Source organism: Odocoileus virginianus, chromosome 13 (genome assembly GCF_023699985.2).
Source record: "Odocoileus virginianus isolate 20LAN1187 ecotype Illinois chromosome 13, Ovbor_1.2, whole genome shotgun sequence".
Taxonomy (NCBI): Eukaryota; Metazoa; Chordata; class Mammalia; order Artiodactyla; family Cervidae; genus Odocoileus; species Odocoileus virginianus.
In genome coordinates, this window is record NC_069686.1 from 29,898,390 (window position 1) to 29,924,109 (window position 25,720).

The window sequence follows — 25,720 nt, forward strand, 5'->3', positions numbered from 1 at the left end:
CTTACTGGGTGGCTGAGTTTGGGGGGAAGAGAAGCTAGGTAGCTTTCCTTTCTCTTTGAGGGAAATCTGCCCTCTTCTAATGATGGTACCTTTCTTTTTGTGGTAATAGCTATAACTCTTACCCTTAAAGCCCTAAGCCCTGCTTCAGTCGTCCTACTCCTCTGTATCTGACTCTGTCATATGCAGTCAATTAGGTAGCGCTTAGTAGGAGGGCTAATTATCGTCAAGGTCCAGGTTCTACTCTCCACTGTATATTTACTGGAAATAAACCTGGCTATTTGATCATCATCAGTTGGATTCCTGTGTCTATTTCTAATTAATTCATAACCAGTGGGAGGCATGATTATCACCCCTAAAAACTTGCTCTCTGGAGCAAGCCAGAATCTAGAGGACTCCAAGAACTCTGTCACACAGAGGAAATGTACAGTTCAATGTTGAAACATTCAGTTGCCATCAAATATCTAGATATACCTAGATATATCAGATATTCAGGAAGTTCAAAGGGTGTGAATTTTCACAGGCATAGCTGTGGAGAAGGCTCTTCTGCTAGTAAGGAGAACCCAGTCATTGGAAGTATTCACGCACAGGCTGGATGGCAATCTTTCAAGTGTGCTTTAAAATGGAATTTGCACATTTGGGAAGTTGAACACAGTTGTTTCTATAACATGATCCAACTTTTAGTTCTATGTATTTCTGCTTTGTAGATATTTTAAACCTATGGTTTTCAAAGTGTGGTCCCTGGAGCAACAACAGCATCACCTCAGAGGTTGTTAAAAATACATATTATCAGATTTCACCCTAGACGCCTGTTATGGATTGAATTATGTCCCTCCACCAAAAAGAACTGTTGATGTCTTAACCCCCTAGTACATCATAGTGTAAAATAAGGCCATTGAAGGTGTAATTAGCTAAGTCGAGGTCATACTGGAGTAGGATGGGAACTTAATACAACATGACTGGTGTTATTAGAAGAAGAGATAGACACAAGGAGGAGAGGAGAATGCCAGATGATGATGGAGGTGGGAATTGAAGTTTTGCACCTTCAAGCCAACCAAAGATGGCCAGCAAACCACTGGAAGCTAGGAATAGGCAAGGAAGGATTCTTTCCTACCCAAGGAAGGTTTCAGAAGGAGCATAGCCTTGCCAACACTGATTTCAGGCTTCTAGCCTCCAGAATTGGGAAAAAGAATATATTTCTCTTGTTTTAAACCATCTGATTTGTAGTCATTTGTTATAACAGCCCTAGGAAACTAATACACCAACTAAATCAGAAACTCTTACCTTGCTGCCCAGCAATCTGTGTGTAATCAGCACTCCAGATGATTCTGATGCAGACTAAAATGCGAGAACCCCTGATTTCTATTCTAGATGTAGACTGATGCCTTGCACTCGAATATACATGTGAACGAATCGGGGACTTTGTTAAAATGCAGATTCTGATGCTGTGAACCTGAGGTATGGCCTGAGGTCCTGCATTTCCAATAAGCGCCCAGGTGATACTATATTGCTGGTCAGAGGACCACACCTGAGGGACAAAGATCTTGAGCAGGTTTATCTAACAGAACTTTCTGTAATGACGGAGATGACCTATATCTGTACTGCCCAGTAAGAAAAGCACCAGCCATCCATAACTACTAGACCCTCGAAATGTGGCTATTCTGAGAACTGAACTTGAATATTTTTAAAAAATATTTATTTATTTTTAATTACTTTGTTTTTGACTGCGCTGGGTCTTTGTTTCTGTGTGGGCTTTCTTTAGTTGCAGCGAACAAGAGCTACTCTTCGCTGCGGTGTGCAGGTTTCTCATTGCAGTGGCTTCTCTTGTTGCATAGCACAGACTCTAGACTTGTGGGCTTCAGTAGTTGTGGCCTGTGGGCTTACTTGCTCTATAACATATGGGATCTTCCCAGACCAGGGAACCAACCAGTGTCCCTGCATTGCAAGGCAGATTCTTAACCACTGGACCACCAGAGAAGCCCTGAACGTGAATATTTTTATTTAAGTTTAACTAACTTGCATTTCTATAGCCACATGTATTCAACAGGGCGAGTCACCATCTCCTTGTTCCTAGATTCTGCTGCCATGCTCTGCAGAGCTAACAGAGTTCCTGACTTTTATCTGCATCATCCCTAATTTAGTAGTCAGGACTGCTGGTGGAGTGCACCGTGCAAGACTATGTATACTTGATAGTATATATATTAGCAGCCACTGGAGAACATAAAATAAATAGATTACAGGGTCTTTGCCCTTAAGGAACTTCCTGTTTATAACTGATTCTCATTGTATGTCTACCAGTTCCTGCCAAGCCTGAAAGTGTTAGTTCAATGTTAAAGGGGGGTGGGGGGTGGAATTAAGCAATAATTAGAAGAGATGATGCTTGGCAGGGGCTTTTTTATCTCAAGGCTACCAGATTTTGTTCATGGAATTTGAGAACATGAGTGATTTGCATATGTTGCATAAATTTGCATCTTGTATTCAAGCGACCTGACTCCAAGTCTATGAAGTACAATTTAATTAATTAGTGGAACCTACTAGTGTTGTGTGCAGAACAGAATTCAGGGCACCACACACTTGAAAGAGCTAGCTATTGATAACAATTCAGGAGATTGCAGACCAGGTCAGGAGACAGAGAAAAGCAGCAGAAGTTCACAGAGGAAAGGGAAAGAGAGATGAGGAGCTGTGCTATCATCCCCACACCCCTGCCTTCTGCATACATCCAGCCTTTGTGTCTTGGGTGGTTTATTTTCCACAGGCTGCACTAGGTCAAGTGAAGTTCCACAAATGAATGGGATTAGTACTTTGTGCCAATTAGTGTCCATTTCCTTGTCTTTGGCATATTCCACCCCGCCTTGCCTTGCTTCCTTGCCTTCAGCTAAATTCTGCCTGGGTGTTAGCAGACAGTTTTGAAGAGAAAAGATAGAGTAAAAGAGAGGGTGTTAGGCCCTGGAGATAGAAAATTAAATAACACAGGATCCTTGTCACAAGGAGCTCAGCACTACAGCAGGGAAGCTGGACCAGTGAGCAGGTCACTGCCTTGCCACGAGTGAAGAAAAATGATGAAGGTGTGTCTCAGGAAGAGCAGGGTCAGAGGAGACAGGGAGAAGCTCTGCTCATGTGCAGGGGTGGGAGGAAAGTTTTCACACAGGAGGAGCTTAAAGAAAGAGAAGGACTGTGGGTGGGGTAGTAGATTCCAGGCAGAGAGAACAGCATGTGCAGAAACAGCATGGTGTGTTTAGCAAACTGTAAGTGTCACTAAATGGGAAGGGGAGGAAGGAGGTCAGGTAAGGTACAAAATCCAGATCAGGCTATAAATGCTTTATTAACTTGCTTTCAAGAGCAAGGGGGAATGGAAATAAAATAGGCACTTCAGTCTACCTCACCTAGGAATGATAACAAACCAGAAATCCAAATAGAAATGCTAAGGCATTTCCCCCCAGTGACATTCATCCCCTCCTAGAATCTCCTGACCTATGTTTGCTGTAAATCTACCCTTAATATTTCCTACACATGCCCCTTGCTAGAAGAACCTGAGTTTTTTTATGACCCAGGTTGACTAGAAGCAAGCACTTAAACAAGGTAAGGTCTGTTTGCTGCCTGTAACCAAATATACCCCCCAGCCTGCTGGGTGGCCTGTGCCGGCCAGTTGTGCATGTGTGTTTAGTCACTTCAGTCGTGTCTGACTCTGCAATCCTATGGACAGTAGCCCACCAGGCTTCACTGTCCACGGGATTCTCCAGGCAAGAGTATTCAAGTGGCTTGCCATGTTCTACTCCAAGGGATTTTCCTGACCCAGGAATCGAACCGAAGTCTCCTGCATCTCCTGCATTGCAGGTGGATTCTTTGCCCACTGAGCCACCTGGGAATCCCAGTGGTCAGTTACTGCAGCTAAGTCACTTCAATCGTGTCCGACTCTGTGTGATCCCATAGACGGTAGCCCACCAGGCTCCCCGGTCCCTGGGATTCTCCAGGCAAGAACACTGGAGTGGGTTGCCATTTCCTTCTCCAATGTGTGAAAGTGAAGTCGCTCAGTCGTGTCTGACTCTTCGCGACCCCATGGACCGCAGCCTACCAGGCTCCTCCATCCATGGGATTTTCCAGGCAAGAGTACTGGAGTGGGGTGCCATTGCCTTCTCCACAGCGGTCAGTTAGGTAGAGCTAAAGGGTCATCCAGGCTTCCCTAGTAGCTCAGCTGGTAAAGAATCCACCTGCAATGCAGGAGATCGCGGTTCGATCCCTGAGTCAGGAAGATACCCTGGAGAAGGGATAAGTCTACCCACTCCAGTATTCTTGGGCTTCCCTTGTGGCTCAGATGGTGAAGAATCTGCCAGCAATGCGGGAGACTTGGGTTTGATCCCTGGGTTGGGAAACTCCCCTGGAGGAGGGCATGGCAACCCACTGTAGTATTCTTGCCTGGAGAATCTCCATGGACAGAGAAGCCTGACAGGCTACAGTCCATGGGGTCAAAAATAGTCAGACACGACTGAGCGACTAAGCACAGCACAGCACAAAGAGTCATCCATAAATGATCAGGACAAGCACCTGAAAGATTCCCCTCAGATCAGCTCACCTCTTTGCTGTGCTGTCTACTCCCTTTTTCTTCTGAAACCTCAGAATCAAATGTGACACCTGTGTGCAGCCCCAGAGATCCTGCAGATTCATCTGGTCTACTCAGTCACCGAACCTGAGAACCACAGATCTCCCCATCACTGCCAAGCTGGTAGGATGACTTAAGCATAGAGACTAAGTGTGGTGCCTCCCCTGTCTTACCCAAGTAACTGTACTGTGTGAGAACACTGGATTCTATATCTCATCATTTACTAAATATTTTAGAAAAACACAAGTATAGAGCATAAAATAATGAACACTCACATACCTGTTTCTCAGCTTAAGAAATAAACATTTCAAAATCAGTTGAAACCATTGTGTATCCCTCCCAAATCACTTTCCTTGCCTACCTCTCAGGAAGTATTCAGTTCTTGAATGTGTTCATCACACCAAATACTTGCCTTTATAAGGTTACTGTGATACACTGTTTTAAATATTTTAATATTTCTAAAAATGTTACCCAGTGGTATCCTGGTAAATATTTAATAGCATTTACTAGGGAGGTTCTCCAAGGAGGAAGAAAAAAAAGACCTGACTTAAGGCATCTGCCAATTTCTATGGTGTAAACATTCCCACGATGGCCAATTTCAAGCTACCACATGATGTGAGCACACGAGGATCTGGGGAGAGATGAGCACATGATATGTGAGCCAGTTCCAGCATCTCACTGATTTGTGATCATGCTCTGGGTCCTCTGGTAACTTGATTTTTTAAAATAGGAGAAATCACACAAAAGTTTAATAGCATATTATATGTGGGAGAGACTCAGGAAAACTGAGTAACACACCAAAATGGCTGAAGCCCTCCCCTTAGTTACCATCTTCTGCTAAAGACTATAATATCTTGGGAGAGATTTTTCACTGGTCTGATTTGAATCACCTGCCATTCCCATGTTCAGTCATTCCAGCTAGAAGAATGGGCTGCCGTGGTAGACAAGCCTGGGGCCTAAGCCCTCATGTGTAGTCAGAGAATTGGTCCAGGGGAGGTTTGCATTATGTTATCACACAGTGATATTGTGACTGGCAAACCTGCTAAAACTACCTGGAGAGTAGAAGATCATATCCACTCAAGAAGGGATCTTGATAAATAATAGAATCTCCCATGGCTATAGAAATAGCCAACTCTATTTCTCTATCCTTCCTCACTCCTCTTCACTTCTGAACTGATACTGTATTTATAGCACCTATCATTAATTGTCAAATATCTTATGTTTCCTGATAAATTATATTCAGAGATTATATCTCTGCCTTCTGTTTATCCTCTGTAGCCCCTAGCAGAGAACTGAGTTTATATTAATATGAGGCATCTGATAAATACTGATTCTTACAACCTGGGCCTGCTATTTCAAATGGGAAATTTTTTCAATCCATTCCTATTGATTTCAACCACAGTTTTAACTCAGAACTTTGACATTTTAATGAGATTCTGGAGATAATAACATTACCAAAAATGCATATAGTGCATTGCAATTTAGGAAACACTCTCACATTTTTTGGTCCTTATAACTGGATAGAAGGCAGGTACTATCCCCATTTTATAAATGAAGAAACTGGGGCTCAGTGTGGTTAAATGTCTTGCCCAAAGTAGACCTGGCTTTTTAAGTGGCAGAAACAGACTAGCTAACTGAGCTTTGGGAGGTAAGATTTCCATCACAGCCCCTGGACAGGGCTGAGTGTTGTAGGAGGTGTGGTAAGGGACTCTTCTGGAAAGAGCAATCTTGGGGGCTGATCTTGAGAAGCTTTGATTACCTCTCCATCCATGAATGGATCAGCCTATGGAAACTCTATCTATGGTTGGGCATTTGCCGCCTGGAACATGTGTTCAAAGCCTGGAACTGAAGCATCTTTGTGGCCCCGGACGTTACTGAGGAGAGATTCAGCCCACGTTTAAATGCCAGATGATAGAAGCAAGTGGCCAAGGCATACAGGCATTTTTGCCAAGTTGGAATGGGAGCAAGTGTGACTAAGCCAATGGGACTAGAGGTGGCAAACAATTCGTGTCTGGTTGGAACCAAGCACCATGTTGGCGACAGCACTTCAGAACAAGCAAGGGTGACCAGAAACCCGTGTTCCAAGGAGCCCTGTAAAGGAATGAGCTGCACACACTTCTGTTATTTCACAGGAGTTCACCAGAGGGGCCCATCTTTTGACCTCAACAAAAACAGAAAGGTTGTCCGTGTCACTGCTGACAGTGCCTGCCTTCCCTGCCTGCTGCTAGCCCGGCAGAAGCTTGTGAAGGCAGAACTTGGGGCCCCAGACATCTTGTTTCTGTTGCTTTTGCCAGAGAGTTGCTCCAGAGGAGGTTTGCATTGTGTTATAATCACATGGTTTGCAAAATGATAGTTAAGAGTCTGTTAGCATTTCCACCCCAAACCTCATATTTTCAGCTGCTCACAGTGACTCAAATATAAGAATTCTCTTTAGGCTGAAATTTGGCACACAGGGTCTCAGGCCCAGCTGGGGAGCAATTTCAACCTTTTTTGGGACCGGATTTCAATAACATCCATTTGGCTGTTTTTGAATAACAGCAGAAGCACAACAGAAGAGAAGTTAGCATTTTTATAGCAAAATGTTGCCATTATGTGACTGAAAAACTGGTATTGGGGGTAAAAAGGAAACCCACCCTAGCAGCTTTCAATAAACCCTGGCAGGTGATTAGCCTTTAAGTGGACTAGGCATGTGTACTATTTTCTTAAATCTGTATTAAAAAACCCAACCACTAGTCTGTTGTTCAGAACTGAAGAAAGATTTTGTTTAATAACATATTGTGTTTTTGAAAAGCAAAGTTGACTCAGGAACAATGACACATACCAGTGGATATTGAATTTCTGCTACACCCACTCCTTGGTGCAATTGGGACAGTGGCAAATTGTAGGGTGCAACTGAATTCCCAAATATAAAGGGAAAGAAATTGCAAAGAAGCAGGGGACAGGGGAGAGTAAGGCAGCCCTGTGACTGCAAAGATGTGAGGAACATCGCTGATGATCTAAGATCAGGGACCCCAGATCTGACCCTTCCTTCTGGCAGGAGGGAGACATCAGAACTCAAATCCTCTTCTCCACCTCTCTGCTAATGACAACTCATCAAATTACAAATGACAGATTCCAAACAAGCAAAATGATACCAAATTTGTTGATGAAATAGTTCAGAAAAAATTAAAAGAAGGCATAGGGAATAATATAACATACACTCATGTACCCACTACTCATTGCAAATATGATTCCGTTTTCTCTGTGTATTTTGGGCTTCTCTTGTGGCTCCAATGGTAAAGAATCTGCCTGCAATGTGGGAGACCCAGGTTCAATCCCTGGGTTGGGAAGTTCTCCTGGAAAAGGGAATGGCTTCCAGCTCCAGTAGTCTTACCTGGGAAATCCATGGACAGAGGAGTCTGGCAGGCTATATAGTTCACAGAGTTACAAAAGGTCGAACATGACTAAGCGACTTTCACTTTTTCTGTCTATTTATCAGCTGTTGTGATGACTTCCTTGTCTCTTAATATGAAGCTTTATTGTTCTTTGTATAGGACATTACACCTCTACTTTGTATTTCATAGAAATAATTATCTATATGATTCCTCCTCCTCATTGTCCTATATTATTTAAGTTTATATAAATTCTGTTTAAATTTATGCTTTTCCCCATTGGAAATTCCTACGTTCCACCACTGAAGAGGGTCACCTAAATCAAGGTTGGGAACTTGAGATTCAAAAGCACCTTTCTTGGTTAGAACCAAATTGAGATAATTTTCCTCAACGTCTGCCAAAATGTTGCCCCAACATACCTGAAGAACTCTTGTGATTGTTCCATCAGAGGAACTTATCCCAGAGTCTCTAAATTCCAGCCTTTGTATGCTTTTGCCATATCAAACTTCTGTATTTAGGAAAACTGCCCGTTGACATGGCCGTAAGCCCCATCCCTTCTGTAGTAGTGGTCAATGCCTTTGCAAATAGAAATATTGACTTATAGGTGCCTTGATTCTGTGCATGCCACCCAGGCTCTCTCCTGACCTCCTAACCATGACCTCTGAGACAGCATCTAACCAATAATTAAAGGGGTCAGTTTTAAGACCTGGAGATACATTTGCCCCAAGAAATCCCAATGCAACAGGCTGTAAAATCATGGTAGTTCTCTCTTTAGAAGCATTTCTCACTTATTTCTAGCTCATAGATCCCCGATTCTGTTCAGGTATCAGGCAACCATACGCATCGGGGAGGCTGGACCCCTCCAGGCCAAGGAAAGAAACAGCATTACATACCAGCTAAGAATCTAGGATACAATTTCTCCATTCATAATTGGGTAACTCTAGGTGAATGACTAAAACTTGTGTTCTCAGTTCTAGTCCTCTTGTCAGAGATCATTACAGCTGACTTGCTGGCCTTGGCAGAGTTTTAAAAAAAAAAATAACAAAAACAGAAAACATAAAACTTAGTAACTTGTTGATGTTGTTGAGTTCCTGAATTAACCAACCATAGGAATTTTTGTCTGCTGTATTCACTCAACCATCTCCAACACATAAAGCAATACTGGCATATAGCAGATGCTCATTATATATTGGTTGAATTGAGTTAACTTGAATCTCAGACTCACCAAATTCAGACAAGTTGTTTTATTATGTGAGATAATGAATAACCTCTTACTTCTATTTGAAAGTATCTTGATACACTGATATGATTTGTGTAGACCAGCAGTCCCCAACCTTTTTGGCACTAGGGAACCATTTAGTGGAAGACAATTTTTCCACAGATGCGGGAGGGGGGATAGTTTCATGATGAGTCAAACGCATTACATTTATTTATTATTATATCAGCTCCACCTCAGATCATCAGGCATTAGATCCCAGAAATTGGAGACCCCTGGTCTAGAAAATACCATTCTTTTCTATGACTGTTCCTCCCATCTAAATGAACATGGTTATGAAGAGAGCTAAGTTAATTACATTGTGACTCCTTTCACACAGTTAATTCATTCAGGGTTGGGTACTTAACCCAAAATGGGCCAATCATAGTCCTTCCCAAGGAGTCTGGAATTAAACTAAAGATATTTAACTCACTCTGCTGCTTTTGAAATGGAAGAAAGGTAAACTTGTAGATTGTTGGCAATTGTATTTCCTGTGTGTATTTGTGAGCACCACCAAAAGATTAGCAGTCAGCAAAAGGGTGGTGTGAAGCAGATTGATGGAGAAACAAAGACAAAGATAGAGAATGCTCATGGTGTATGTGTGGTTCCAATTGTTTCTGAAACCCACCTATATCTCAGTTCTTGGGATCTGGGAAAAATATGAATCTTCTCAATAAAATCTCCCTTTTCCTTGGGATGTTTTGAGTTCAGTTCAGTTCAGTTGCTCAGTTGTGTCTGACTCTTTGCGACACCATGGACTGCAGCACGCCAGGCTTCCCTGTCCATCACCAACTCCCATAACTTGCTCAAACTCATGTCCATTGAATTGGTGCTGCCATCCAACCATCTCAACCTCTGTTGTTCCCTTCTCCTCCCACCTTCAATCTTTCCCAGCATCAGGGTCTTTTCCAATGAGTCAGTTCTTCGCATCAGGTGGCCAAAGGATTGGAGTTTCAACATCAGTCCTTCGAATGAATATTCAGGACTGATTTCCTTTAGGATTGACTGGTTGGATCTCCCTGCTGTACAAAGGGCTCTCAAAAGTCTTCTCCAACACCACAGTTCAAAAGCATCAGTTCTTGAGTACTCAGCTTTCTTTATGGTCGAACTCTCACAACCATATATGACTACTGAAAAAAACCTTAACTTTGACTAGATAGACCTTTGTCGGTAAAGTAATGTCTCTGCTTTTTAATGTTCTGTCTAGGCTGGTCATAGCTTTTCTTCCAAGGAGCAAACATCTTTTAATTTCATGGCTGCAGTCACCATCTGCAGTGATTTTGGAGCCTAAGAAAATAACATATGTCACTGTTTCCATTGTTTCCCCATCTATTTGCCATGAAGTGATGGGACCGAATGCCATGATCTTAGTTTTCTGAATGTTGAGTTTTGAGCTAGCTTTTTCACTCTCCTCTTTCACTTTCATCAAGAGACCATTCAGTTCTTTGCTTTCTGCCGTAAGGGTGGTGTCATCTGCATATCTGAGGTTATTGATATTTCTCCTGCAGTCTTGATTCCAGCTTGTGCTTCATCCAGCCCGGCATTTCACATGATGTACTCTGCATATAAGTTAAATAGTCAAGGTGACAACATACAGCCTGGAGTTTTGAGCTGGGTCTCTGCTAATTGCAGAGAAGAGACCCTAAGAGTGTTTTGTTTAAGTATAGCTGTGAATGCTGAGCAAACAGCACCTTACTTCCTATAACTTATATGTACCCAAGAAAAGTAAAAATTTTATATAAAGCATAAGTTATTGTTGTTGCTGTTAAGTCACTAAGTTGTGTACAACTCTTTTGTGACCCTATGAACTGTAGCCTGCCAGACTCCTATGTCCGTGGGATTCCCAGGCAAGAATGCTGGAGTGGGTTGCCATTTCCTTCTCCAGGGGGTCTTCCTGACCTAAGGATCAAACCTATGTTTCCTGCACTGGCAGGTGGGTTCTTTACCACTGAGCCACCAGGGAAACCCAAAGTAGAAATACCAAAGGACAAATATGCTCCTGAAACATTACTGTAAACTTTGGGAAACTTACACCAATAACAAACTATAAGAGGCTAGTTGTCTCAAGTCTACCCTTAAGCCATCTTTTACGACTCGCTCATACCAACGCCCTGTCTTTGTCCATGCAGACATAGAGACCAGACTGAGATTCTTCAAGGTTTATTTACAATACTGTGCTCTACTACCATGTCCTGGTTGTTCTTTGCGACATACTCTGTAAGTAGAAATCCTTTCTATTCGAGCTGTTCAGTGCTTAACTCCTGCGGTTCTCCTTTTTTTTTGATTAGCTTCAAATAGCTTCATGGTTTTCTTTTTATTTTTCTTTGAGGAGTCAATGCACAATTCCAAGATTAACTATGTCTATTAACCTTAAACTATTGCTGGGTTCCATGATGATAATTTTTCACTAGACCGCAGGGACCATCTGATTTAAGGCCATGACTGTTTGCCATTTGTGCAGCTGCCTGCACATCTGTATGTATGTTCTGATGCATCCTTTTATTATTTTCTGCTCTCCATTGCATGTTGTCAAAGACCTGGGGACTGCATCTGTTTGAGTTTTGTCTGTAGGGCTCCAAGCATCAAGTAGTGTGTCAAACACTATGTAAAACAGAAAACATTATCTTCAGCAAACTGGATTCATGGAGTCATGATGAATGGAAATAATGAGAGAGATTTGAATCCATGACTGGGACTGGATTCCATATTCAACTCCTAGCTAAGAAAGATTATCTTAAGTGTTCCCACAATGAACTACCATTTCAAATGCTTTGAGCTGAGACTACTCACACAATGGTTATTTCCTTTGTAAGTACTTCTTATTTAGTTGAGTTAGCTATTTAAATATTAAGAGTTTTTTTGTATCAGCTTTTTAGAATTGCTCATGGATACACTCTTTAGCATGTATTTCCCTTCTCCCTCTCTTAGGCTTCCCTGGAAGCTCAGCTGGTAAAGAATCCACCTGCAATGCAGGAGACCCTGGTTTGATTCCTGGGTCAGGAAGATCTGCTGGAGAAGGGATAGGCAACCCACTCCAATATTCTTGTGTTTCCCTGGTGATTAAGTTGGTAAAAGAATCCACCTGCAACGTGGGAGACCTGGCTTCCATCCCTGGGTTGGGAAGATCCCTTGGAGAAGGGAATGGCTACCCATTCCAGTATTCTGGTCTGGAGAATCCCATGGGCTATATAGTTGGACATGACTGAGCAACTTTGACTTTTCACTTTCACTCCCTCTCTCTCCATCTACACACACACACACACACACACACACACACACACACACACACACACAGGTGTTCATTTGAAAAATCAGGCCTTAAGGCTAGATCTATACTTGGCCGACATCTTCAAGGTCACTGGTTTTACTTCTTGTCTCGGCTGTGCAGGAGCCAAAGAGAGTGAGTCATCATGGTGAATAATGCTCTGTGATACGACCAGATTGTGTTGGTCTCCACTTTAAAACTCTTCTTCTGTTTTAACAGAATAGTATTTCTCCATCCTGCCCACCCAAACAGCAGCCTGAATGGCTGAGAGGCAACAGTTAGATGAACAGTAGCATCATTTCCACTGGATGGACTATGTCCCACCCCACCTATGCAACCCCCCAAATCTAGCAGCACCCCTTACAGAAGTTCTCAGCCCAAATTCTAGTCAGGTTTTGGCTGACCAGTGATTATATCTCATCACTGCCTTTTCCCCTTCTTTCTCTCCTCCCTCTCTTTCACCTTCCCTTCTTTCCTTCCTTTCTCCCTTCCTTCCTTCCTTTCTTTCCTTCATTTTCTCTTCTTTTGTTTTCACCCCACCCATGATTGTAAATATACCTTTCTTGATCAATCTTCTGTTACTACTCATCCCTTTAGTTTCTATCAAAAAAAAAAAAAAAAAAAAGTCTGTGGCTTTAAGTTTGTCAGAAAAGGAAGAAAGAAAGATGGAAAAGGGAAGAAGTTTTCATATACTGGAATCTAGGAATCTAGTCCCATTTCCACAGCACCATCATGACTCCTCTTACAAGGACTCATTACTTTAAAAGTCATATCTCTTTGGTGGAACTACAGCGCAGAGTGGCCACGATGGAAAGAATTAATAGCAGAACTGCCACTATTGAGCAGCTAGCTAGTCATGGTACCAGGAGCTTTACACACACATTATGAAATCCTCACAGTTGAAGTAGCTTATTACCACTGGTGGCTCAGATGGTAAAGCGTCTGCCTGCAATGCGGGAGACCCAGGTTCAATCCCTGGGTTGGGAAGATCCCCTGGAGAAGGAAATGGCAACCCACTCCAGTACTCTTGCCTGGAAAATCTCATGGATGGAGGAGCCTGGTAAGCTACAGTCCATGGGGTCGCAAAGAGTCGGACATGACTGAGCGACTTCACTTTCATGATTAAAGTGGGGTTCAGAGATATTGAGTAACTTGCCCAGAGTCACAGCAGTAAGTAGAAAGACAGAAAATATCTAACTCTATATGGTGCCAAGATCTGTGCTTTTTTGCTCAGCTGCTTCGGTGGGAAGGGAGATATTAACCAGTCTAGGATCCTAGCTTTTCTGTGCCTTTCTTTTCTTGATGCTAATTTATAGAATAACTTGAAATAGAACAATTTTATTTGATCTTTCCTGTGTCACTTCAGCCAAAAGCACCTCCTTGTTGTTGCTGATGGTATTTAGATGTATCTTTTTTACTGGTGAATAACACATCTTAGATATTTTGCCAGTCTCTTTTCATGTCCTACATATAAGTCAGAGTTCCTCTAGACCTCAGGTAATAATATAATTAATCATTCAAACTGGGACACTTTTAAAAATGAAAAGAAGTGCTTTAATAAGTATGCTGGGCAACCTGGAGCTGCCAGAGGTAAACTGGGATGTATGGCCACCCTCTGTAGACAAACTGTAACCAGATGAGTATCTCCAATGGACAAAGAGTATTGATGGCCTGACCTTAACTAAATACTATGCAAAGCAAGAGAACAGAGGTGTGGGGAAGAGACACTAGACCAACCAAACCTAAAGCTGTCTCAGAAGCAGTTGCTGCTTTTGTGGGCCTGGCTCTGTGTGCTGAGAGAGGGAAGGCAGCTAGAAATTAATCACTCAGATTTAGAATTATCATTGGCCCTGTTTTTTAGGAAGTAGTTCTTGAACTTCAATGTGCTTAAGAATCACCATCATTTTTATTTAAAATAACTTAGAGATGTTGAAACTATAGTCTGAGGTGGGCCCAGGAAACTGCATTTTAACATCCATTCCTGCTCATAGGGATTTTGATCTAGGTAATTTATGAACTACCCTGGGAAGGAAAACTGTATTCTATGGTATGAAGACTTCACACACTTAATCTACAAAGGTGGGTCTAGTGGCAGAGGAAGTCCCTGCAGGACTTAATAACACAGGTATTTACATGAAGATTTGTTCATAGGTAATGTCTGTCTGACCTGAATCACCATTTGATTCAAATCATTTGAACCATGTTAACTTTATAATTACTTTCAACATAGATTCTCAGGGATTCTTAGTTATGTATATGTGTGTGTATACACACACACATACACACACACATTCTTATTATCTTTATATTGAATTCAAAGAAAAGAGAGAACATGTTCCATGCTTTTTGATAATCACAGTAATAATAGTTGCCATTATTGAGCACTGGTCCTGTGCCAGACATTTATATATATTACCTTGAATACAAACACCCTCAGCAGTAAGTCATGTTAGCTGTTTTATAGATGATGGACCCCAGGCTCAGAGAAGGTAACTTCCTGAGGTGTCACAGCTAGTACCTGACAGACCTGCCAATTGAAACCAGATCAGATCAGCTGCCTTGCCCTTGAAATATTTAGTGAACGCATAAGCGCCATGTCAGCACTGACAAATACTTGTTGGAAGGCCACACCATGCATGTGAACTAGCATGTCTTTCTGGAGGAAGCATTCCTAGACAGAACGAAGCCCTGAGTGTGACTTTGAAAAATGCTGAGGCATCGCTTGATATAAAAAGGCAGGATAAAGCTGATTCTCAGTTAACATTTGGAAAACTTGGGGGTACCGCTCGCTGTTTTCCCGGCTGGCCTCTGGATTTATTTCTCCTTTGTTGGCTGTGCTGCTGCTCCGCTCTTTATTCGTATTTTCAAGGAAACACAAGTAAAGCGACTGTTCTTTCACTGCACTCCCTTCCTGCAGTCAGCCTGCTCCTCCAAGCACCATGGGCTGGTTCCATACGCAGCGTGTCGTGTGGAAGGGCTGGTGGCAGCTGCAAGTTGGTGTGTGACACATTGAGTAGTCATATTTCTCTTCTCTGTGGCCCTCCAAAGCCCTTTCCAGCATAACTTTCCCCATCTGTTCTCGTTTGCACTGCATAATAGGGGACAGGTTTTGGAACTTGGGATTCAAAAAAACATTAAGAGAAAATAAAAATGAGATGGAATTTGAGTAGAAAGAAACTCACTGGCTCTTCCCTCCCCCTCCTCAGTTACTGGGATCATTACCAGAGTATTAAATTGATCAAGGTTTTCCTCTAGTTGATTCTCTTTATGTGGTAGTGGGGAAATATGGGAGCATTTGAAAATCTCTTTAAGCTGTCTGCATAGCAATGAGATAGACAGCATGGCCGAGTCATTAGCAGATACAGCATCGCCTGGTACCTGACTTAAAGTTTTCCCCCCTTTGCTTAGAATCTCTAATAAGTTGTGTTAATTGCTTCATGCTCCCCTATAAAATAGATGCTTGATGTGAATTTTAGAATACTCAGAGACCGTTCTCTAAAATGCCATAAGCCTACCTCTGAGCATGCAATAAATGATTTTGGCAATGATACAAACATCTTTAAATTTTAAAAGTAATAAATTTTGTCTAACATACACTCGGAAAAGAACTGCAAATGGCACAATATACCCATGATTTCACAGATATTTTTGCACAGGATGAGTCTAAACTAGGCGTTTAAGTTTAAAAAGTGAACAAATTTAAAAAAGAATATTCAGCAAGTAATAATAAAAATGAATATGGCAAAACACAAACAGACATGCAGGCTTAGCAGCTTAGGAAGCAACCATAGCAGAGCAGTGGTCTTTTAATTCTTTATATTTATCTTAGGAAAATCTTTATTGTGTAGGCCTCGAGTTCCTAATGTTGGATGAATCACAAAATCATCATCAGTCTAGCAGGGCCTTCTAATCCTTTTGAGATCAGCCCTCTTTGAGAATCTGATTAAAGTTATGTATTTCCCCTGAAAATGCATATTACCATATACAAACACACTTCTGCATATAATTTCTGGGTTTTCAGAACCACTCAGGGTCTAGCTGTGGAATCTTGCAGATTGGGGGAAGGTAAATTCAAGGTTATGTCCACTTACTCATTCTCTGCTTTCTTAAATTCACAGGTCAGTTGAGCCTTTAAGCTACACCTTCTATATATCTGCAAGGAACACCATTTCCTTCACAGCCTGCCCAGGGCAAAGCCACCCAGCCTGCTGCCTACAATCATGTAGATAGTAGGGAAAATATCCTCTCCCCACTTTAAAAAAATCATAAAAAGTGCAAAAAAGTTCCTTGGCTGACACTTTCGTTGCTTGCCCCAAGTCAGACCAATCAGTGTTCTGTTTTCCATCAGAACTTGAAAAGAGAGGTGCATGATATGAAGCTCAGGAAAGGGTCCTTATTTGCTAATTGTGCAGAGAAGAGTGCCAGGTGCAGAGAGGTGATCTATAAATTCTTTTGATGGTATTGAACCCTTCAGACTCCTTCGGAGCTGAAAATGCTCTGTTCTAGTAAATTATTCTCATAACCCACTTCCACCCTCTTCCCCAAATACCCAGTCATTCGTGAGAAAGCCAGTGGTAGTATTACTAAGAATAATGGTGACCACCTACACTGAATGAATGTATCCCAGGCGCTGTACCTACTCCACTGCAGGTTATATGTTCCTTCACTTAATATCTTCAGCTCCCTCATGAGGCAGGTAGTACTATCTTCTCATTGTGCAGATAAGGAAACTGAGGTTATAGAGTCAGAAAGTGCTACAACCAGGAATCAGAACCAGGACTGCCTCACTCCAGACCTAGCAATGTTTTCCTCTAAACACTGAACTTTTTCCTTTTCAGAGAAGTGAAACATATTACCATGTCCCTGTCTTTCTGTTGTTTCCTTCTTCCTCCATCCTGCTGTCTCCAGTAATTTTTGTCCAGTTATACTAGCCAATACAGACGTATATCTCTCCTTCTTTTTAAACTCAAATGGTAGCATATGATCCAGTTTCCTTTTTTTCCTCCCAATTATCAATATATTGAAGAGCTCACTTCAATACATGAAGAATTTATTATTATTACTTTTGATGATTTCAAGTTCTTTTTCTACTCCCACATTATGTATTTCATCTTCTCTAAAATGTTTAGCAAAAAGAATAACATAAGGCTTACACTCAATTTCCCTGCTCACATATATAGGATTTTTCCTGTTTTCACCTACTTTGCTTAGAGCTCCCCCTAACTTCCAAAGTTCAGAGTGTACAGTTTAAGCACTGACTCTCAGCAAATTAGTACCTGTGGAACCACTCAACCAGCAGATGGTTGATCTCTAGGCCATTTACCCTTAAGCCTTTCCCTGGAACTTCCAGTAACATCTTCTTCCTCCCTATCCCTAAACACCCCTCCCCTCAAGTCCACTGTCAGGCATGCCCACCACAAAGCCCCCTGACTTAACCTTTCTAATGGTTTGCACCAATGCCATCTTTGCTACCACTCTATTTCTTCTTCACATGTCTTTGGAAGGTTAATGGCTGGAAATCTAAAATAGCCCCTCTTTAGGAAGTGGTAGAAGTCTCTTGGAATAATAGAAACCAGCCTTGAAAGAACTCTTGAATTTGTCAACATTTTCAATGAATTCAAAACCCTGAAGAAGTAATAATATGCATAAAAATTCAAGATGGTAGAAGGAGCAGTGACCAAAACGTGATAAATTAATATGGATACTGTAACCTTTAAGTGTGAACCATATGAAATATCTCAAGGATAAACAGAAGCACCCTCCATCTTTCTTCTTCACAAGTTCACATCCTTTCTCCTCTTTTAAATTGTTTTTAGATATCAGTTATGTAGAAAAGCAGCCGCAGCAGACGAGCCAGAACTGCTCCTCTTCATAGCAATGAGGCTTTGTCTTCACAGGGACTCAGGTTCAGTTCAGCAACTTTCAAACGTGGTTTTAAAGGCTTTTTGTGAGTCAACTGTTAGTGAATCACACAAAAGTGGCCTTTATTAATAAGCATATTCTCTTCATTATAAAGAAATGAAAGCCTCAGAATAATTCGCCAAATGTTTAAAGAGAAAACAAAAAACAATGTGGTAAACATATCAGGACTTGATGAGCTGCCTAGGTAATTGGTTGTTTCTGTGCACCTGGTTCCCAAGACAATATTTAATGTATAATCTGTTTCATTCTGCTTGGGGGAGTAAGTGTAACCCTACCCCCTGGATCACATCTGCATTAAAATTAGGGGAGGCAGTCTTGTTTCAGTGAGTGGAAATTTATGCACATGAGTTGTCTTTTACATGGAGACAGCAATTATACCCCTAGAAATGCAGTCTGTGGGAGAAAATGACATATTCAATGCTGGGGAACAAAAGCCTAATGCGAAGGGGACATTAACAAGGTTGGGAACCCCTTCCCAACAATTAACATGATCATTTACAAAATCTGCAATCTATAAAATTATTTTAAAAACATGTTTTTCAAACAATGTGTTTTTCTCCTTCCTTCTCAAAAAAGAGAAAGAAAAACATATTCAGCAGCAACCATGCAGAATCTATTCTACTGTAACAAATATTTTTAAATCGCTTTAGATATATTTAAGAACTGAAATAAACTCCAGATAGTGGTAGATGACCCCTGATTTAACAGCCTTATGAGGACGGAGGGGAAAATGTGGCCAAGAATTCTTCATTTTTATGTGAGGAAGTTGTGGTGTTTGAAAGTAACAATTCCTAATCAGAGTTCTTGAACGCAGGAAGATTGCAAACAACGTATGCAAATAAAAGTCTTTATTAGCTAAAACTGGTTTTAAAAAAATGATTTGTTGGTTGACTTGTTAAAAAGGACAAAGCTGGAGCCATTAAAATGGATTTAAGTTTTGTTTCTTCTCTCCATCTTCTCTGGAGACTCTAAGAAAGGGATGAAAGAAGATGTGTTTTTGGCCTTCATTTCCCTGTGCCCTCTCTACCTTCATGCTTCCTGAGAATACATAAACTACCAATGATCATGTTTTACTTCATGTACTAATTGTATCACCAGTAGAAAAATATAAGTCCTGCTTAACTAAAATCAATTTGTTTTTGACATTTTCTAAGTTTTAATGCCTGATCTTAATTTTTGGTGCATTTTATTATTGTTTGAATAATTTTGTTTTAATTCAAAGCACTTGTACTTTTTATTAGTCTGCTATGAGTTACTATTTTATTTGGAACTTTCAGTGAGTTTTGGTATATTTTCAGAAAGTAACATTTATAGAGTAACTTCAATGGACCAGGCATTGGGGAAACGCAAGCTGCAAATTCTAAAGCCTGACTAACTTTTGGGAAATAGTAGGAACTTTAAATGTAAATAATCCCCAAAGAAATAAAGCTTAAAATGTTCTTAATATGTTCTGCACCACTGGAACATTAAAGTCATAGATATTGTAAAACAGCATGACAACATTATATATGGGAAAAGGACATGATAGGATGGGGTTAGGAGCTCTGAATTCTGCTCTATATTGAGTAACTACCTCTTCGCGGGGGATTCACTCAAATTCTTTAAGCCTCTATTTCTCCTACAGTTAAAAAGTAAAATGGAAGTGGAACCTTAGTGACCTGGTTTCATCAACAAATCAGTGGCATCAACTTCAGTTACCACCATGACCAACAATAACAAACATGGGTGAGAGTGGGGTATGGTTCAGTTCAGTTCAGTTCAGTCACTCAGTCGTGTCTGACTCTTTGTGATTCCATGAACCACAGCACGCCAGGCATCCTTGTCCATCACCAGCTCCTGGAGTTCACCCAAACTCATGTCCATCGAGTTGGTGATGCCATCCAACCATCTCATCCTCTGTCGTCCCCTTCTCCTCCTGCCCTCAATCTTTCCCAGCATCAAGGTCTTTTCAAATGAGTCAGTTCTTCACATCAGGTGGCCAAAGTATTGGAGTTTCAGCTTCAACATCAGTCCTTCTAATGAACACCCAGGACTGATCTTTAGGATGGACTGGTTGAACCTCCTTACAGTCCAAGGGACTCTCAAGAGCCTTCTCCAACACCATAGTTCAAAAGCATCAATTCTTCAATACTCAGCTTTCTTTATAGTCCAGCTCTCACATCCATACATGAGGGTAGGGTATGGAGGGAGGATTAAATGATCTCAAAATTAGAAGAGACTTAATAATAGGCCAAACAACTAAATGATATAAGCAGGCATTGTCTGGATCATGATTTGATGAAAGACTTTTCTGAGAAAATCTAGGCAATTAGAATCTGAACTGGAGATATACCCAGTAATCATTAATTTTGTTAGGTATGATAGTCACATTATGGTTGGGTGAAAAAAGTCCCTATGTATTAGAGATACTTGCTGAAAAAGTAGGAATGGAATGATATGACAGCTGAAGTTTACTTCTGAATAATACTTCTTTCCCCTGCCCACCAAAAAAAGGGTGTGTAAGGGGGCATGGGAAATAAATGAATCTAGTCTGGCCTAATCTTGATAGTTGCTTAACCAGGCAACAAGTTTATGGGGTTTGTTATTCTATGTTTTTTCTTTTATGTTTGAAAGTTTTCTTTAAAAAGAAACTATAACATCACGAAATCCTATAAAAAAAATTGAAAAACAAGAAAAGATAAGTGGAGCCTGTGCTACATTTTTCTAAACTCTCTTCAAAATAGAAGACTCCATCATTCTGTTTCAAAGGCTAAACAATGATCACTGTAAAAATAATAAAGTGATTTTTGTTTTGATTTTAAAAAACAAATAGTACCTGTTAATAATTAGGACTGTGTTCTGAGTATTAAATTTACTGGCCTAATATATAAAACTGAAAATTCAGTAGAAGCAGACAATTCACAGTAGAAGACCTTCTGATGAACATTTGATTTGTCAACAAATCTTTGCTTGATTTGTCAACAGGGAACCCCAACCTTTACCAGCAATAGAGTAAGCTTTTCTAAATTGAAAGCTCATCTCAGCTCTTTGAGAGGTTGTATGGAATAGTCTTTGCTGTGTGTTCACTCAGATCAATAAATTGCCTTTTTCCTCTCTCTTTACCAAATGGGTTATGTGAGGCATTTTCTATCCAGGAATAATCTCTGTCATCAATATCTTTTCCTTGCTGCTTATGTATTTCTTTTCCTTTCCAAGTTATACTGATGAGTATAACATCTTTAGCTGCTGAAGAGTGACAGGTTTACTTTTTTCATTCCACGTTGGATCTCTAGGTTAGAAACTGGAGGATTTGGTAACCTTTTGTACTACTCTGTGGTGAAGCACTTGGGGGAACTGAGTCATAGTTAAACTTCAGACTGTTAATTAACACAACACTGTGAATCAAAGATAAGTCAATAGAAAAAGTTAATTTCAAACACAAAAAATTCAGACTGTTGGCTGGCTTAAAAACTCATGGTTGTCAAAAAGAAAAATGGAGTGAGCCTTGAGTGCATTTTACATACACCCTAGTATACTTGGCAAAGTTTTACAAGGGTGGGTGAACTTGACTCAACATAACTTACCTGGCTACTTAGGAAAATCAAAGCTTATTAAAACAGTTTTTATACTACTAGTAGTAAATAAAGTATTATTTGTGGATCTTTAGAATGAAATTGGTGAACTGTTTCATCAAACTGCAAGGAACTTCACAGACTGTCCCTCATCCTTAGTGATTTCTTTAGTAAAATATAAATGAAGAGTCCCCTTAAAGAAGAGCAGCCAGTCCCACTGGAAAAAATCTGGGAAATAATAAGTGGAAACCAAGTTATTAATCTTTAAAACTTGTTTATAGATTGGAATTTCTACTTGGTCAGTGCTCAATAGGAAAGAAAAATAGAAAGTTATTTATATTCTTATCAATAAAAATAACACTAACATTCCAATGGAATAATAGGTAAAGGGCATTAAATAAAAAGAAAATTGAAAAAATTCAGTTGATATATTCATGAGCAAGGTACAAACTTATTAGCAATCAAAAGTATGCAAATTAAAACATAGAAGTTTTTAAATTCCAAAATTGGCAAGGATAATAGAGGGTACGGTGACAAAGGCACCAAAAGGTGTGGAGAGATGGACCCATAGTCTTAAATCAGTCAAAAAATCATACTCTCAGAGAGTATCTACTGACCTGAGGAAATGCTCACATATAACTGAGTAAGAGAAAACTGTGTTATTTCCTTGTAATATATAAATATGCACAGAAAAGACCAAGAGAAAATTATCCAAAATATTATAGCTATTTATATCAGAAGTAGTACAATTAAGTGATTTTGTCTTATTTGAAATACTTTTTTCTATTTCCTTTGTATATTTTCACAGTGAATATTGCGTTGTTTTATTTTTGTTTTAAATAGATGAATTTTTATTATAACTACCAGTTACTTCAGAATTTTTAGGAAATATGACATAATAATAAAAAATGTAAATAAGGACAGCTAATGTGCTCAGGGTGTCTTTTGGAGATAATGAAAATGTTTTAAAATTCATTGTAGTGATAGGTGTAAAAATCTGTGAATATACTAAAAACCATTGACTTGTACACTCAAATGGGTTAAATGGGTTAATTGTATGGTATGTGATTTATACCTCATAAACTTGCTGCTTGCATTGCCAAGATTACCACTGACAGCATCTTATTGCATGGCCTTCCAAACTCACTTCTGTGCTCATACATATCTGCTTAAAGATTAAATCAGATATTACCATGCATATCCCTTAAAAAGCACTTTTACTGCAACAAATATAACTTTATAATCAAGAAGTCTAAAGGGACCTAAAGATGATTAGGACAACTTAGTTCTGAATCCAGCCTTACTTTAAGGAGTTGAGACCTTGAGGAATCACATGACTTTTCAGTAACAAACTTTTTCCTTGTAAAAGACGGAGCTGAGACTAGATGAGATTTTTGGTCCCTTCCAATTTTAGACTTCTGTGAGTCTATGCTTACTTGAAGAGAAGAACAAAAACAGTACTAAAACTGATTGAAACTACTTTGTTGTAATAGCAAAGACTATTTATCAATGGGAACTGGTATTATTGGTTTGGTGATAAATAAAGAAAACAAAGGACAGAAGAGTGTATAGCATGCTATGATCTGTGTTAAAGCAAAAGAGAACAGGTGTAGTTTTGCTCTGCTTACAGAGTTTCTGTATTGAGAGGGTTGGGTGACTGGGAAACTGGTGATTCTGAAAATTGCATTTCCTTATACAATACTTTGGCCACCTCATGCGAATAGTTTACTCATTGGAAAAGACCCTGATGCTGGGAGGGACTGGGGGCAGGAGGAGAAGGGGACGACAGAGGATGAGATGGCTGGATGGCATCACCAACTCGATGGGCATGAGTTTGAGGAAACTCCGGGAGCTGGTGATGGACAGGGAGGCCTGGCGTGCTGCGATTCATGCACGACTGAGTGACTGAACTGAACTGAACTGATACAATATACCCTTTTGTACTTGCAAAGTTTTTATCTTTTTTTAAAAAAAAAAATACAAAATTATTATTAGGGGAAAAATCTTGTCAACAAAGGAGCATAGATGTCTTGGGTGTAATGATGAAAGACCTTAAGCAAACTTGTCACTCACTCCTTTGCTTAAACCCCTTTAATCACTTCATCACTTCCCTGGCTGGATTTTGTGACACCTGCAAGAATGGACCAGTCCTCTATGGTAACTTCATGATATGCTCCTTTCATTCCAGTCCCACTGGCCTTTGGACAGTTCCTAGAGAATCTTAAGCTCTTCATTCTCAAAATGTCAAACACAGCATCAGCAACTTCATATATTAAGCTTCTTGAGTTGTAGAATTTTGAAACTGAGAGACCTCTGAAATGCACCTCACCCCTCACGTTTACACTGGAGGAGAAGCTAGGCTGAAGCTAGACTCTGAAATCTAGAAGTTACCTGCCTAAGGTCACACAGCTCGTCCTCTGCTATATGTAATTAACCCTAGCAGCTGATCTCTGGAGTTTCATTAAACAAAAGTAGGTTAATAAAAAGGAAGCCTTTTGGATTTTAGATACTGGTAGAGTGGTGCTACACTAGGACTTGGAAAATTAATCTGATTTCTTATTCATGACAATGTCTTCATGATGCCAATGTTCAGAGGGACCAGTCAGGCAAAGGGATGTTCCTTAAAAATGAAAAGCCACTGTAATGCTGAATTCTATCAAGAGCTACACAGTTGTGTTCAAAATATACTATTTAATTGGAGGAAGAAATTAATTTGGTTGTCCTGAGGGCATTTATCCACGGAAGTAGCTTTTAGAAATCCAAATCTCCACAATGTAGCTAAATTAACTGTAGTTAAAGGAATTAGATATCCTAAAGGAAATCAGTCCTGAATGTTCATCGGAAGGACTGATGCTGAAGCTGAAGCTCCAATACTTTGGCCACGTGATAGGAAGAACTGACTCCTTGGAAAAGACCCTGATGCTGGGAAAGACTGAAGGCAGGAGGAGAAGAGGACGACAGAAGATGAGATAGTTGGATTGCATCACCGATCTGATGGACATGAGTTTGAGCAAGCTATGGGAGTTGGTGATGGACAGGGAAGCCTGGCGTGCTGCAGTCTCTGGAGTCGCAAAGAGTTAGATGCGACTGAGCAACTGAACTGGCTGAAGGGAACTAGAAACTAAAGCAACTTCAGAATGTGAGCAAGACCAAGAACAGGGCTGGTGGCTGATAGCCCTTGATAGCCCTCAAGGTTGTGAGGAAATGAGTCACAAGGAGACTGAGGTGTAAGCAAAGAACTAGATAAGGCTCTGAGATCTCTGAGAAATTCTCTTCGGAAAGAAATGGACCTACTAGCAGAGCACAAAAATGCCTAATTTGAATTCTCTTCTCTAATTCCTAACTCCCACTTCACACATACAAGTCCATATATATTCCTCACCAGTTAGGTTTGTCCCATGATTGTCAGACCCTTTAAAAATATAGGCATTTCTATTTTTATAATGATTATTTCTGCTTATGAAATATAGAAAAGTTAGAACACACAGACATGGGTAAAAAAAGAAAATAAGTCAATCATATCCATGATTCAAAGCTATTACTACACATCTGAAAAAATTGTCTTCTAGTCTTTCATCTTAGTATATATCTGAGTGTGAGGGATTCATGTGTTTATAATATCATGGGATTGGAATATTATCTTTGTATCCTATTTTTTCAATATGCTTTACTGTTTGCATTTCCAAAATTATTAGATGACAATCATTCTTTTATATAAATCTTTGTGTGATTGATGATTATTTTCATAGAATAATTCCTGAA

The 25,720-nt window shown here is 40.2% G+C and overlaps 1 protein-coding gene across 1 annotated transcript in view; it reads left to right on the forward strand.

Moving 5' to 3' along the window:
* Window positions 1–25,720, forward strand: part of CCDC148 (coiled-coil domain containing 148) — a 536,518-nt gene that overhangs the window by 508,416 nt on the left and 2,382 nt on the right. The gene's annotated exons all lie outside the window — the stretch shown is intronic.